The 16,978-nt window shown below is 49.2% G+C and overlaps 1 protein-coding gene across 3 annotated transcripts in view; it reads right to left on the bottom strand.

The window, feature by feature from the left end:
* Positions 1 to 16,978, bottom strand: part of LOC311327072 (LIM/homeobox protein LMX-1.2-like) — a gene marked incomplete at both ends in the record, with an annotated part of 32,336 nt that overhangs the window by 13,519 nt on the left and 1,839 nt on the right. The gene's annotated exons all lie outside the window — the stretch shown is intronic.

Raw genomic sequence — 16,978 nt, 5'->3', positions numbered from 1 at the left:
CACACACACACACACACACACACACACACACACACACACACGCACACACACCTCTGCAAATGAGACCCAGACTGGATTTGGTAGCCCACCCCGACTGTATAGCGTGGGCCACACGCGGCAATATAACCCCCTCTGGGGTGTCACCGCCAACATGACCCCCCGTGTGTCACGTCACCCTCCCCCCAAATCCACCCCCCCCCCCCCACCCCCTCACACTCCTGCTTCCACAATATTAGCTTTGAAAAAGACAACATCTCTCCCAGCCCTCTCCTCACAACGGCCGCGGCGACAAATTGTTCCATGACAGCCTCGGCACCGAAAGAGTAACAAATAGCGTTCTCCCAGCGAGGAACATCTCCGGTTCCACCTGGCGACGTGGCCCGGGCTCCGCTAGCGCCCGTCTCCGACCATCAGACGCCGCTCGCGTTCCTTCTTGGAACCCGGTCAAAACTAAAGCGCTGCCAAACGTGGGGGAACAGCCATCGCGCATCAGGCATCGCCGAAAATGCGTCTCTCTCCGCTTCCTCGTCCATCGGAGAAGGGCATGTCAGCGAGAGAGAGAGAGAGAGAGAGAGAGAGAGAATGGAGGGATAGGGTTACGCCGGAGCTGTCAGCGTCAGCCCTGGAGCGGGCCGGTGACGGGCTCAAACCCCGCCACTCACGGACGGCACTCCAGTTACAAAAGCCGCTATTAGTCAATTGACAACAATGGCGAACAGATAGGCTTTGTGCAGTGTTCCTCTCTGAGGTGAGGGCGCCGGGCAGGGAGGATGAGAGCTGTAGTGGATGATGTAGGAGGAGGGATGATGCCAGTGGGGAGAGGTGGATCCATCGTTTCCCTCGGCCCGTGGGTCAACGGCCGGGCCTCACATGCCTCAGCACAAAGCCTTCTGGGAAGAATAACACGAATGGGTTCAGCTACTGGTTTGAATAACGCGAGTAAAACGAGACCTGCAATTATTGTTTTGGGATTTTTTTTTTTCCCCGCAGAGTCAACAACAGAGGGGAGACGCGCACAGAGGCACGGACGAGGAGAGACCGCTCGCTGTCCTCCGAGCGGGATGAGAGACCGCTCGCCGTCCTCAGGGAGACACCATCCTCAAAAAACCTGATCCTCAAAGCCTCGAAACCGACCGACGGTGCGGTCAAGCCTCGGACGCGGACTGAACGAGACAACGACGAGGAAGAGATGTATAAAATGGCGGCCCCGGGATGACGATCCTCTTTCTTTCTCCTTTGTCTTGGTGTCCCATTGTTCTGGAGGCCCGAGCAGAAGAGGATCTGTTTCTCATTTTCTCTTCCAGTTTGTCTCCGGCAATAAAAATAATTAATTCAACAAACTGTTTTCTCCGCTACATGGTTCTCCCACCCTGGATGCATCATAAATCCCGGGGTTACTGTGTGTGTGTGTGTGTGTGTGTGTGTGACAGCACGTCTCTCCCCGCCTCCTCCACAACTCGTAGGTCTCTCTCCTTGGCCCAGTCCTACCTTGGCGCGGGCTTTGATCCCGAGGGGCCTTATGAATCTACCACATAAATGCCTTCATGCCAGGGACAGCTTAAGAGCCCGCGTCGCTCCGCGCTAGACATCTGAGCGGAAGTTGAGTTGTGGGGGAGGATCGGGGGGGGGGGAGGACCAGACGCCGTTTACGGGCTATTGCGTTTCACTCATGCCTAAAGGACGCAGAGGGCAAGGAACTTAACACGTCTATAAAACAGGGACTGGTCTCTCTCTCTCTCTCTCCCCCTCTCTCTCCTCCATCGTCTCTGCCTCGCTCTTTTGTAGTGGCGATCCGTGTCGAGTTTGTGCGTTTGGATCGAGGGACGAGGCGCCGGTACTGTTGTGACATCACAGGGAAACACACTATAGACCTGTTTGTTGTTGCCATGGCGTCTGACAGGCGACAGTTAGCGGCTGTTCTGCCGTAGCTAGCATCCCCCCCCCGCCCCCACCCCTGAGTCTGTCTGTAGATGCAGCCCCCCGGCCCCGAGGCTAGCCAGCTAGCCACATCCCACGCACTGCGCCGGCGCCCGATCAATCCTCTTCCTCCATTCACTTTATTTGCTCCATCAATTTCCCTTAATAATCCTCGGATTAGTTCCCCCGATAGCGCCGCCCTGTTGGGGACGTCAGCAAACCGTCGCTATACAACAGAAGGAAATGATACGCAAATGACTGAGAGTGAGAGAAAAACATGCGTGTTTAGTATGAGCAGAGTGGTCTTAGCTTCCAGAGCAGAGTTGCTAGTTTACAAAGTGTAAAAACGCACACAGGAGGCCGGAGAAGTATGAAGACCCCTTAGACAGGATGAAACCCTGACGAAGGCAACGGTATATGAAACACGACACATATAAACACTATAATAAGTGTCGTTTTGTCTCACTTTGACGATGCTATCAATCGCACAGATATTCGAATATGAATTAGAACGTTCTGTGATGAAAGCCATCAGGCGCTAATGTTAGCATTAGCATTGTTTAAAATAAAATGGAGAAATTGAGAAGAGCGAATGATATCTGGAACATCTGTGTCTACGCTACCTTTCTACCTGTGGGTATGAATATTAGAGCAGTAATTGACTCATCCCACAGTCACGTTTCTCCACACATTTTCATACCGCGCCCTATGCCAAGTATAATCACTCCCGATTTGTATATGCATAATGAGCTTGGAGCCCGTGTAGACACGGCTAACAGAGTGTAAATAAACAAAACACGATGTTCATCAATATTTGAAAAGCCCACCATGAATTTCAGCGGGGGCGGTGGTGGGGGGGGGGGGATATTAGGTCCAAATTTACACACAAACATCTGTTCCAAATCACGCCTGTGGAGAGTTTGATAGCGATGCGAGATGTTGTCATCGGATGAGAGAAGTTTCGATTTTTTGACTGAGGGGGAAGAAACCATTCTATTTTGGGGGCGAGGGGGGGGGGGTTCTTTGATTGACAGTCTTCTTTTTCTCTCTCTCTCCCCTCTCTCTCTCTCTCTCTCTCTCCCCTCTTCCTGTCCATCTGTGGTGTGCGTCCTCTGTCGAGCGGCGGAAACATGCGTATTTGGTGTCCTAACGTCGCTCCCCAGGCGCGGCACATCAAAGCCGCCTCCCACAGAGCTCAAACATGTCGGCTCCCGGCGGGCCTCTGAGATCACTTATCTCACAGTGGGTCAGCAGCACACCAACGTACGGGGGCCCCAAGCCTGCGTGTGTGTGTGTGTGTGTGTGTGTGTGCGCACACGTGTTAGCACATGTGTGATGTTGGGAGAGTGTGTGTGTGTGGCTGTCGAACGTCTGTGTGATGTCGGTACTTAATCTGTACCCGAGAGGTCGGAAATCTCAACTATTTGCCTGGTTCACTGGGTGTGGGCCAAATATATTGTGTTTGTTCAGATTATGAAGTCTTCGGAGGCCGTTTGTCTCGTCTCTCTCTCTAACACGGTGAAATATTAGAGCGTTTCTACACATCATTAAGCTGCTGATTTAGCTCTGCTTGTATCGCTTCAGTGGACTTAAACTCAAGACATTTTAACGCTTCTAACTCCAGCCAGCACTGACATTTTAGCTTTTCTGACTCCAGCACGGACATTTTAACTCTTCTGACTGAGAAGCCGACGGAAAATGTGTCGATTATCAAGGGGTTCACATATATTCTTTCTTTTCCTCAACTGGAGGAATGAAGATGTTTGAAAACAAGGCGAGAATACTTAGTAATAGTTAAGAAATCTGTCGAGTAAAAACTGACAGAGGTTTGGATGTGGCTGGTGATTTGGTAGTCTAATAATAAAGTTTATTACTATTATTATTATTATTACTACTACTAATATTAGTCTGGGCATAAGCACGTAGCCGGTGCATTACCCAGTAATAGCCCACTATCGGCGCCGGCCAATCAGTGTCCACAAATATCACTGTTTGTTCCCAGAAGCCACAGCAAGGGCTTCTGGGTACTCAGATGAGTGATTTGGGAATCCTTTGAGGACGTCCTTAAATACATGTAGTCTGTTGTGTCTATGGGCATAATGAACGATTCAACTGCTTGTAAACTCATCTGATCGCAAAAGAAATGAAATAGAGGCATATATGCATGTCTGTGTGTGTGTGTGTGTGTGTGTGTGTGTGTGTGTGTGACGGACACCCTCTCCTCCACACCGGGGTGTGAGCCACGGGTGCGGTGTGTCCACGCGGCGAGTCGGGAGGGTGTCCTGCGGTCGCACCTCTTCTAGAACGCACCCCCGCCCCCCCCCCACACCCGCTCCCTGCCCAGCTCACACCACGGTGCTGACAGCCCACCTCACACACACACACACACACACACACACACACACACACACACCCAGGGCCCGCAGTGCCCTTCACACTGAATCACAGGACACACTTAAAAACCTCCTTCAGAGGTGGAGGTCAAGCTGACAGGACTGGTCACATACGTGTGCATGTTTAGAGGGTCACAGGTCAGTCATACGTGTGCATGTTTAGAGGGACGCAGGTCAGTCATACGTGTGCATGTTTAGAGGGACGCAGGTCAGTCATACGTGTGCATGTTTAGAGGGACGCAGGTCAGTCAGAAACGGTCGTATTAAGGGAAACTTCAGAAATTATATTGAGATTTTAGGCTCAGTTCAGTCAAATGGCCATTGCACTAGCCTAGCGTATGTCCAGCTGAATGTTCTTCTGGTGAAAGTTGTGTGGTTCAGTTCAATACAACACTTTGCCGAGAACCCTAAACTTTTTAGAACAAGGAAAATGTGTGGGAATGTTTATCAATAAGAGGAGTAAACAAAGTTGGTCTCATTTGAATATAATAAAGATATGAAAAACAGTCGTAGTCTGTGCTACGTCAGCGGCCTGGTGCCAGTGGAGGTGTGATGGGCTGGAAATAAAACCAGGAGTTGTGAAGTAGGATTCCCTTCCCATCGTCATACGCCGACGGACGAGTCACCTGCTATCCTGGAACTCATCGCATCACCATGTCAGCTGACTGCTGAAGCCACGCCCCTCTCGTCCGTCAGCGAATAGGAGCCGAGACTCGGGAAAGATACCGTGACCACGTGCTACACCAGACCTAGCTTAGCCCAACTGTACCGTACAGCCCTCCCTGGCCTACCCAGAGGTCAAGAGGTCAGGTGGCCGCCCTCCAAAGAAAAGAAGCTGAGATGGATGTTCGACGACTCGACGCAGACACGCCGCCGTTTGTAGTAAGAAATATAAGACTACAAATACAGTACCGTCCTGGCGACGGCAATCACACCACGCCTTCAAATACAGTTACTGTAACAGTACTGTACCATCCTGGTCACGGCAATTACGCCACGCTTTCAAACCGAGCGAAGAAACACATCATCAATTCACTGGATCAATGGTGCAGTCACACGGTAGAACAAATATCTTTCAAACTAAATGTAATCTCTCAAGCGTCGCCTCGACCGCTAACGTACGAGCGTCCCTCCGCCGAGAGACGGACTATCAATCACAACGGGGCGGAGGGGGAAATATTTGGGGAGACACCGCGCAAGGAAGCAACTGGATACTGGGTAAGCAAAAAAACAATAACACGGGGAAATTGAATTATCCGTCTTCAAGAGCAAAGTTCAGCTGCGATGTCAGGCCATTATCTAGCAACGCAGCGTAAAGAGATACTCGCTGGTCTGCACCCCCACCGAAGAAGAAGAGTTGCCTACAGTTTTATATGTACCTGACAAGCATTGGAGATAATTGAGATGATGGCTTATAAACGGTAACAACGCGTCAACAGAGGGAGACCAAAAACGGGGGGGCCGGTATTTCTGTCACGGCGGAACAGGAAGCCCCATGGCAGTCCACCGGGGATTTTTGATACCACAACAATTCAACTCCATGGATTACTTCCTGTTATTTTGCTGTAGAACTGGAGTCACCCCTCTTCCAGGCCCCTCTTTTGGTTCGCTCCAGATCATCCATGTAGACGCGGAGCAGGATGGGAGATTCCACTGCGGTGGATGGGGAGGGGGTGGAGGGGGGGTTCTGCATTTTTCGAAGCCTTCCCAGGCGCCGGGCCCCAGCAGCAGGCCTGAGCACACCTCTGCCCCTCCGCCAGCACCCCCCGCCGACCCGTGTCAAAGCAGCAGTGCCACTCCTGCTGGGCCCAGAAGGCTAAACGGAGGCTCGGGTTTCTTGGGCCTAGCCTGAGGGGGGTAAGAGGGGGGGGGGATGGTATCGCTTTACCCTCGGTGACTGGAGGACGACCTACCGCTGGGGCCGAGACAAACCGCCGAGACCAGACTGCGACGCGCCACGGGGGCCGCTTGGCGAGGCTCCGTCTGCATGCTGGGAGGGTTCAAGCCGAGCGCCAGCAGGGGGCGGCGGCGAGCATGTCAAAGCAGAGAGCCGGCTGGAGTGACTCGCTGAAGAGAGAGAGGTGGCTAGCTGAGAGGTAGCTAGCTAAACAGAGATGCGGCTAGCTCTGTGTGGCTAGCTGAGAGGTAGCTAGCTAAACCGAGATGCGGCTAGCTCAGCAATGATGGATCGTATGTAGTTAAAATTAACATTTCGAGAGCTTTTGGTGAAATTGTGCATTTTTTGTGCCAGATAATGTGCCAGATAAAGTGCACGACTCGTTAGCAATACTTGAAACTTGAGTGGAAATCTGCAATCAGCGACCAATCAGAGGCCAAATCAGCCTCTCCACACCTCCACGCCGGCCAATCAGCATCCGGGTTGAAAATCTGACCGGATTCTCATTGGTGTCCACGAATATCATCGCTTACTCCCAGAAGTTCTTGCCATAGCGACGGAGCTTCTGGGTACTCGGAATAGCGCCAGATTCATCCACTCGAATCCCAGCATCTGAGATCGCCAGCACTCAGAGGCCCCGCCTGGTGGATGAAAGAGGAGGAGCCTCTCGGTGTGCCATGAGGGGGCGCGGGGGGGGGGGGGGGGGGGCGGACGGTTCTGCAGCTGACAGAGATGGCAGTGCAAAGAAGAAAACAAGTCTCGCTCAACTCGCTTTTCTACCGTACGTATCACTTTCCACGTACAACCTCCGAATCTAACAGAGGAGAGCTAGGTTACTATTTATATTGGATCAGGGGACGGAGGTGTGCCCCACGCTGACTGTGGTAACCGGTACTGCCTGATCCCCTCTCACAGATGCAAAGTAAGGTGTTCTGAGGTCACCGGGGAGATAGTGAGAAGCGTGCCAAGGGAAGGGCAATATCTTATCTGTCTGTAAATCACTCAGAGCTCCCAGCCTGTCATCGTAACTCTTGGTGTTATGCAACAGAGGGCTTACGGACTGTATGTCAAGGTGGGATCTAAGGTGCTGAGATACTGAAGCTCGCTGAGACGGTCTGTATTTCATACTTAAGTCAACAGAACCGTTCACTTTGAAGCACACGTGTACTTTTAGGAGCCTCCAGAAAGCACTTTTAATCATATTCTATACATCTGCACCCATGCTTAAGGAAATTCCACTCCACTAAAGTTCACATCTATCTATCTTATATCACCTTCAGAACGACTGCATCCTTAAAACAAGATGATGAGATCAAGAACTACAGCAACAGAGCCCAACAAAGAACTACAACAACATAGCCCAACAAAGAACTACAACAACAGAGCCCAACAAAGAACTACAACAACATAGCCCAACAAAGAACTACAGCAACATAGCCCAACAAAGAACTACAACAACATAGCCCAACAAAGAACTACAGCAACAGAGCCCAACAAAGAACTACAACAACATAGCCCAACAGAGAACTACAGCAACAGAGCCCAACGGACCCCTAATGTCTTCGCCGGGTCACCGCTTCGTCCGAACACGTTCTCAATGCTCCATAAATCATATGCGCGCCGCGGACCCCCCAAAGCCCCCCCCCCCCCCCCGCCCCTAGCAGCTCCTTGTACTCCGTATCTCCCAGATATTTCACTCTGCCGTTTCTGAAGCTGTGCTGGGTCAGAGGACCGGGAACACAAATCATTTTAGTTGGAGGATCCTGGACAGCGAGGGATGGAGGGGGGGGGGTCCCAGGGTGTCGGGCCAAGGCTTGACTGAAGAGGCTCGGGAGGCGATGAAACCCTATCTGCAAAGTTTTCACTGAAGGTTGTTTTTCTTGCCATGAGGGCGGCCCGGCGATCAGCTGCGGTATCCAAACACAGAGCGTTTTTAAGGACCTCTCTCCGGCCCCCTTGTTGTTTCTTTGGGTTTACTTAGTCCTACGCCCCCCCCCGCCCCCCCCCCCCACCTTCTCTTTGCTCCTCGCTCTGAGGGGACGAAGTATTTAGAGTTCCCCGACAGCCTGCTGAGACCCAGTCCTGGATTTACTCCCGGATACACGCCCCGGCTTCCCCTTTGATAGATGGAGAACACACTAGATCTTCTGGTTTCTAATAAAACTGAGCCGTTCATTTTTACAATGTGACACTCCGCATGCCTCCTCGTTTGCTAATGACTTATGGCCGACTTGGACAAGAGGGCCAGAGAGCAAAGCATATCTGAGAGGGTCCACCGTTGGACCGATGGGGGCTTCAAGCGGCTCGTTTGGCCAGGAGGAAAGACCGCCTTCGAAGACGCGGGGAAGAAGAGCGTCTGTGGTAGCAAGTCCTGCTTCAACCCGAAATCTGACAAGAATCTCCGTTTGCGCCTTGAATAACGATCATGTAAAAAAGTTATGTTCAACGGTTTTCTAAAACGCACAGATTTGAAAATGAATTTAATGAACTTAATCTATACTAGAATGGATCTTGTGAAGCTTGTTGTATCTACTGCCTTTTCTCCAAAGCATACAGAATCCAAATGCTTTGAGACAGTGAAAATTCTGAAAAAAAAATAAAAAATACACAATTCTTCTGCTACTTTAAACACTGTCCAACACTGGTTAACTGGGTGGATGGTTAACTGGGTGGTTAACTGGGTGGTTGGTTAACTGGGTGGTTAACTGGGTGGATGGTTAACTGGGTGGTTAACTGGGTGGTTAACTGGGCGGATGGTTAACTGGGTGGTTAACTGGGTGGTTGGTTAACTGGGTGGATGGTTAACTGGTTGGATGGTTAACTGGGTGGATGGTTAACTGGGTGGATGGTTAACTGGGTGGTTAACTGGTTGGATGGTTAACTGGTTGGATGGTTAACTGGGTGGATGGTTAACTGGGTGGATGGTTAATTGGTTAACTGGGTGGATGGTTAACTGGGTGGTTAACTGGGTGGTTAACTGGGTGGTTAACTGGGTGGATGGTTAACTGGGAGGATGGTTAACTGGGTGGATGGTTAACTGGGTGGGTGGTTAACTGGGTGGATGGTTAACTGGGTGGTTAACTGGTTGGATGGTTAACTGGGTGGTTAACTGGGTGGATGGTTAACTGGGTGGTTAACTGGGTGGATGGTTAACTGGGTGGTTAACTGGGTGGATGGTTAACTGGGTGGATGGTTAACTGGGTGGATGGTTAACTGGGTGGGTGGTTAACTGGGTGGATGGTTAACTGGGTGGATGGTGAACTGGGTGGATAACTGGGTGGATGGTTAACTGGGTGGATGGTTAACTGGGTGGGTGGTTAACTGGGTGGATGGTTAACTGGTTGGATGGTTAACTGGGTGGATGGTTAACTGGGTGGATGGTTAACTGGGTGGGTGGTTAACTGGGTGGATGGTTAACTGGGTGGATGGTTAACTGGGTGGGTGGTTAACTGGGTGGATGGTTAACTGGGTGGATGGTTAACTGGGTGGTTGGTAAACTGCGTCGCTGGAGGAGGCGGAGTGTTTGGGACTGACGGCGGTGTGGTGGAACGCCTGGCGGAGGGATACGCCCGGCGGAGGGATACGCCGGCCAAGGCCCCGTGGACCACCTGCTACCTCCACATTAGTTCTGACTGAGAGGACGTCAATAGAAGGGCGACGTGGGAGAGAGAGAGAGAGGGGGGGGGGGCAGTTACGAGGTAATGAGATTTGTTTCAGTGCATCTGATCTTTCGCCCCCCTAACTGACTTCCAAAACATTTGGACAAGTAAATAAATCCCGGTTGCCCCCCCCACACACACACACACCTCCTTCCTTGGTGAGCTGTACCGCTTGGAAACGCATAACTGACCAGGGTGTGTGCGTTAGAGGAATGCAGGCCCAGGTTCTATCAGCCATAAAGGAGAGTGTAGGACTATGGCGACCGCATAGGGGGGGGGGGGGTGCAGAAGCTTCGCGCAGAGGGGGCGGGCCTTCGGTCGTTTCATCCCGAGGCCGACCCCTCCCAGTCCATTTCAAGGCGCAGGGCTCAAAGGGAAGACCAGCGAGGGGGGGTTTCCTGTGGAATTCCTGGAAGCAACAGGTGGGGGGGCAAGGCCTTTGTGTTTCCCTTGATATTGGCCAAATGTGGCGACACCAGACCACAGACCACTATCCAAATATGTGGCCCCGGTTGACCCCTCCCTCCTGGGCCAGTGCCATCGTCTCAGACAGGAACCACTTCCGCATTGTTGCTGGTTTAAAAAAAACAACCTCTTGGATCATTTGAATTTATGTTCTGTTTTGCCGTTGATGATCTATGGAAGAGTAAGTTGGTTTCTCCTTGCTTGTAAACTTGGCTGTTGTCCATCTTTGAGTTCTTTGGCCCCATATTCAAACCAAGAAACAAATCCTGCAAAAGGTACGGTCTTAAAAAGCTAGAGATGCAAAGAACACAGAGAAGATCATCAAACAAAATCCTACAGAGAGAGCGAGGTCCTTTTATCCGTGTATGCGGTACCTACATCAACCTGAGGAGAAAAAGGGCCCTGGTAGGTTATAGTTTAAAAGCAATATTATGGAGGCCAACAGTCTTCCTGGAAGGAGAAACAAAAAATCAAAACTGGCAACTTAACGTAAACTGAAGACAGCCAGCAGCTAACCACCAACTTGGCACTTTCCAATTCCGTAAAATGTGAAAAAGAACCTGACACTGAACGATGAAAAGATACTTCAGGGACCGTTGCCAAATCAATACTCTTGGCAGTGTTGGGGTGAAGTGCACAGGGGGGGTTGGAAAATCCCCTCATAATATCAGTCTCATGCTTATTTGGCAAAGGAGACTTTGGTTGGTTGGGTTGGGTGGATGGGAGGGCGGAGGTGTGGGGGGGAGGGGGGTTAATTATAGAGCCTCAACCCATTCTGAACTGGTCTTTCCCCCATTTTCCCTCAGTGCTCGACACGAATAAAGGGATTAGGAGCCTGGGTTTCCGTTGGCCATCCGCGGGGGACAAAGCAGCATGGGGGGCTTAGTGTCACAGTCAGTGATAAAACTACAGATCAGTGCCAGTCGTCCGCTAAGGAAACATCGGGGTCCGTGACCTAATCTCATTAGAAGAGGAAGAGGGGGCAGAAGAGGGCGGGGGGTTGGGGGGACATCGATATTCTACCGACTACGCGACGTGTCCAGACCTAACGGGTCATCAGGCAAAATCGGATGTTTCTCAAGACGTCGAAGACCCCCATACGAGGGACGACCTGTTATTTAGAAGGCAGCGTTGATGAGCCCTCTCCTTAGATACTCCTGGAGGCGGGGGGGGAGGTGGGGGGGGGGGTTGCGCCCGCAAACGTCCCCAAGCGGCGGTAGAATGTGGCGCGGACGCGCGAGGTCGAGGCCCTGGGTACACAGCACCCGTATGGCAGCACTTGCCACCGCCGTGGCACCCTCTCCTCGCACCCCGGTGATGCGCGAGGAGGGACGCCGTGTTTGGAGAAGCATTCCTCCACCGAGGGAGGGGCGGGGGGGGGCGAACTCACACGAAGTACGAGGCCAGAAACGAGCCGCAGCCCTCTGACTCCGTTCCACACCTGCGTTCCAATTCTCCCGAGAGGGCAGGGAGGGTTTTCGTACGGACGCCATGTTGCCTGGGAGACACGCTGGATCTCTTGGTCTTATATCCATTACATTACATAATACATTCGTCATTTAGCCGACACTTTCATCCAAAGCAACTTACAATAATTGCTTTAAAGTCAGTCAGTGTACTACTACTCACCAGAACTCACAAGTGCGTCTCCTTTCTAAACAGGTGACTAAAAAATAATCTAGTGCTGAAGACGTAGTACTATATGTGCACCTTTTAGCTATTTAGGATTATTATATTCATACGTATCATTAATTATGATCACCGAAATATTGATTCAAAAACTTCAGAACTGTAGTGGTGAAAAGCCTGTTCTTTGATGACACTGCACACATACCCTAGGTCTTACTGAGAGGGCTATGGGCTACTGCTGTTTACAAACAAACAAACTAACTAACTAACAAAAAACAAACACACATACAAACAAACATGCCTCAGTCAGGCCTTCGGGGAGGAACACCATGAGTTGATTCTAGCGTTAGACTTTCAGGAGCTCGGGAGATGCCTTTGGAAGGAGCCGGAAGGGCTTCGTGGATAGCTTGTTGCTATAACAGCGTCTAGGAACACATCGCTCGTGTTTGCGTGTGGTTCTCGCCTGGGCGGTATTACAGTGTACATATAGAAGAGCCCATAATTGATTAGCTCCCCGCTAGCAACAGCGCGTGTTCGTCCCACCCTCCGTCCATCCCGACGTCTGTCAGCGGGATTTACACAAAAACAACTGTGCCGATTGTCATTAAACTCAGTGGAAGGGTGTAGGATGGGCCGCCCCATAACGCGTTACAAGCGGATCTAAATCCCTGTGCAGGTCCACAAACCGTTTCTTGGTTTGTTTGTTAGCAAGATTACACAACAACTACCTTACTGATTTTCATGAAACTCAGCGGAGGGGTGTAGCACGGGTCCTCTAACAACCCATTCGATTCTGGAGTGGATCCGAATCACGGGGGCGGGTCCACGAGCCCCACAATCACAGCCTGGCTCACCATTCACCTCCATTCATTTTTTGGACTAGGATTACGCAATAGCTACCACACTGATTTTGATGAATCTCAGTGGAGGGGTGTAGCATGGGTCAATTAGAACCCATTCAATTGTGGTGTGCACAGAGCCACGAAATGCATTCTGGGGCAGAGGTCTGTGCTCTCAAATAATATGCATGAAGTAGTTTTTTCGTCAACTACAGTAATAGGCCTTCACGATTAAAACGGTTATGTGCAATATATACAAAAACACAGGATAGAAAGAGCTGAATGTTGTGGAACGATGATGACATCAGCCCGTCTGGATGGCGGGGGAAGTGTTCGCCGGTACTTCCTGAGTGAGAGTGCCCAGGCGGAGGGCCAGGCAGGCAGCCCACATCGCACAGCCACAGGCCAGGCAGGCAGCACACATCGCACAGCCACAGGCCAGGCAGGCTGCAGCAGCGTCACACACACTTAGCTGCTAATCGGGGATATTTCACCGAACGCCAAAATGTATCGGCGTAGAACGTGTGATGAAATCACTATTTATTTACTTATTTATTTTACACCCCTAAGCATAATTCAGGAGAAGGTGCACTACAAATTATCTGAAGATTTTCAGATTTGGACAGCCAAAAAGTCTCCTGTACATATATATATATACAGTGAATATATAATGAGGTGGACTCGTTTCTACACTTGTAAAGGACATTTACATGGAGGTAGAGTTAACATTCCCTTACAAGCTGTCCTTATATGGATTGACTGACTTCCCATACTACTTACCATGCTACTCTGTAGTAGAAACAACATTTAAAAACCTTTAAAAACATGCGGACAGGTCAGAAAACCCTCCCCTCCATCTGATGAACCTGGGAGAGGAGAGCTGCACTTAATTAAAAAATAACATTTAACAAGAGGATGTGCCATTGGACATGGTCCAAAACAGCCCCTATCAGCACAAATGTAAACACAGCACACTCAAACATTCAGCATGCCTTGTACATTCTGCATTACATGTACAGGGTTTATAAATATCAAATTAGGCAATTGTGTTTTTAATATCTATTCTTAAAAGATTTGGGGTGGGAGTCGCTCATAGCCTTTCTTCAAGGTTAATTAATTCTTAATTGTACCGCTCCAGAAGGAGGCTTCTGTTGTCTCTGTAAACGGAGGAATATTTTCTGAGCCGACTCAATGTAAACATAGCCTAGCTGAGCCAAGGTCACTTGTGCAGTCTTCCACTTGAATAGCGAAGATGACTTGTATTTCAATCTATTCCCTTCAAGCCCTTGTCCCAACAGACAGAGTTCCCCCCCAAGACGTTCATAACTCGCTACAGCTCTTCCATGTGACACTCCGAACCCTGGATGTCTATACAAAGGGCTTGGGAACGTACGACAACCCACACAAATCAATGATTCATTAAGATACCAAAAACGGGATGCAAGGCGACATGTCATAACGTGGCATAATGACGTTCACGACCAATATAATCCATAACGCTCCTCGGGTAATTAGCTAAAATTAATTTCCTCGTGGTGAACGAAATAACATTAGCTGGTCTCACTTATCCCCGTCTTTATTCTAAAAACAATTGGCTTCCAGGAGTCCCACCCCCCTTGGATGAGCCTGGGCCGGGACCAAGACGAGGGCCAAACCCCACTTCACAGGTCAACAGAGCCCCCCCCAACTTAACAAGGGAGGGGGGCGTGGGGGATGAATTCCACTCCAATTTTCACGCAATGCCTCCTGCATCGCCGTGTGGTTGCCAGGGAGATATCCTCCACCCTGATTGGCCGGAGCCCACGGCCGACTCTGTGAGGTCTGGAGCGGGGCCGTGTTATTCTGTGGTCCAAAATGTCATTACATCACTGTCTGGGTCTCTCTTCTGGTCTCTCTCTGATTCGGCACAGTCTCATTTCACAGACATTAAACTGTCCACCACCCATAATAAATGATTGGTATTAAGGGGGCTATGTTACTATCTTATCTTGCTTCATATCACTGCCTCAAATTCCAAATCCATGCATCTGAATTGTTTATGTGTAGTTTTCCTGTGAAGAGATGAGATTATTGACATTTCTGCTGTATAATGAATGTGTAATGAAATTGTGAAGCCAATAGATATTTCACACAGATAATTATACCAGAATTAGCAGCTGTAACAGCCTTGTGGGGCTAGTTTCACGACTGCAGACAGAAGTGCAAGTACAGACCCATTGCTGTTTACACGACCACAAAACATTGAGTTTCACACAACTTGTAAAGAGATTCAGAGGCTTAGAGTGCGGTCATGACAACGCAGGGAGTGACACATCAGCCATAAAGCCTATAGCTTACAACAATTTGGTCTCAATTCTAAGAGGCGGATATATATTTGTAAATATCGTATAAAAACAAGAAGCCACACGCCAGGTAAATCCGTTTACGGAGGTGTGGGAGGAATAGGAGGATTTATACTACAGGTAATTACAGGGCCCAATGCAGTCTGGGGCCGTCTTCACAACAAGCTGTCAGGCCTGTGTGGGTTCGCCGCCTGACTAATGCGTCTTAAATGAGTGCCATAAAAGTCAGAAAGGGTGTGAATAAGATCTCTTAAGTGTCCCATCATTGTAAGTAAATACTGTTTTATAGGAGAGGGGAACGATAGGGTTCTATAGTAGTCGTGTGTTTGGGAGAAGACACGCTATGGCGGTGTGTGTGTGTGTGTGTGTGTGTGTGTGTGAGAGGCGTGGCTTGAGAGACGAGAGGGGGAATAAAGGGTTAACGTGCCGAGGAATCGTCCTCTGATTGGTCCAGACCAGGAGCCGCACTGACCGGCTGACCGGTGACACGCATGGACCCGCACCAGAATCAGGATCACTAAAAATATACAAAATAAAACTAAACAGAGAATATATGCGCATGGTGCAATCCAGAACCCGCTATATTTATGTTTCAAAGTCGACCATAAACAATGCAACAAAAAAAAAGAAGAAAAAAAAGGTTTAAACACAAACATGTGGGATAAAAAAAAAGTTTAAACGCAACAATGACAAAACAGAGGCTAGAACTTTATTCTGCACAATGTCTAAATTATTTTTTGTCAGCATGTTGGTTTAACTAGCCTCAATTGATTCAGTAGCCTAATTATTTTTTTCAGGGATTCAGATTAGGTTATCTATTGCCGTTTGCGAATAGGAACATGACTTAAAAAGAAATACTAGGCTATATTCTTATATCAAAACAGGTTTTCATAATTAATTTGTTTTACACCTCTAAATAATAACGTAAACCTATTTAAATTGTATATTATAAATGACAGAGATATTAATACTAATTAAACCTTGCAAAACAAGCCTCACAGATCCAGTGAGGCCAGTCTGATTGGCCGCTGCCAGAAGCAGAGCTCTGAGGTTGAGAGGAGGGAGAGAAACCATTTCATTATGGTTTGGGCATCATGCCCAAATGTGAACTTTTCAAGAATCAGATTTTTGTTTTGACTGATTGTGGCCTAAGCTGTCTGTTTGTATCACCCGAGAATGAAAGTGTAAATATTCACCGCACAACACAAGCTCAAGTGGACTGAAGGCGTTATCTTTTCATCTTTCATCAACAGAGCAAATTAAGGAATGCAAAGATAGATAAAGATAGATAAACGCTAGAAACGAATGATCCAATACCTCAAACACAACAGCCTTACAATAAGTGAAACGGGAACACTTGAAAATAATATATAATAATATATATATAGGGCTATTTTTCATCAACTGAACAGATTAGTAAATAGCAGAATTCAGATGTATGTTCATGGCACGCTTAGACTTTTCAAGCCTCTCTGCACACATATTTGCATGATCCATCCTACATCATAAAAATGCTATCAACAGACTACACCAGGCCAAGAATATACCCCTCTAATTCAGACAGACAACCTCACATCGAAGCCCTTGGATCTCTGCGTGTCTCAGGTGATGGAATCCCTCACTACGGCTATGAAACCCCCATTGTTTCCACAAACTGCTCGCCATCATGTCGGGGGAAGGCCTCTGAATGGCGGACAGACACAGTGATGCGAGGCCGGGGTTGTCCGCTATTGTTCCGAGTCAGACTTCTAGCAGAGAGCGATAATGTTGCAGTGATTGAAGTAGCGATGTTTAAAGCCGTGGGACAAAGGGGCCCTTGAAACTCCCTGACAAGCAT

The sequence above is a fragment of the Borostomias antarcticus genome (genome assembly GCF_949987555.1).
Source record: "Borostomias antarcticus genome assembly, chromosome: 30".
NCBI classification, from domain to species: Eukaryota; Metazoa; Chordata; class Actinopteri; order Stomiiformes; family Stomiidae; genus Borostomias; species Borostomias antarcticus.
This window is presented reverse-complemented; position numbering and strand designations above follow the sequence as displayed.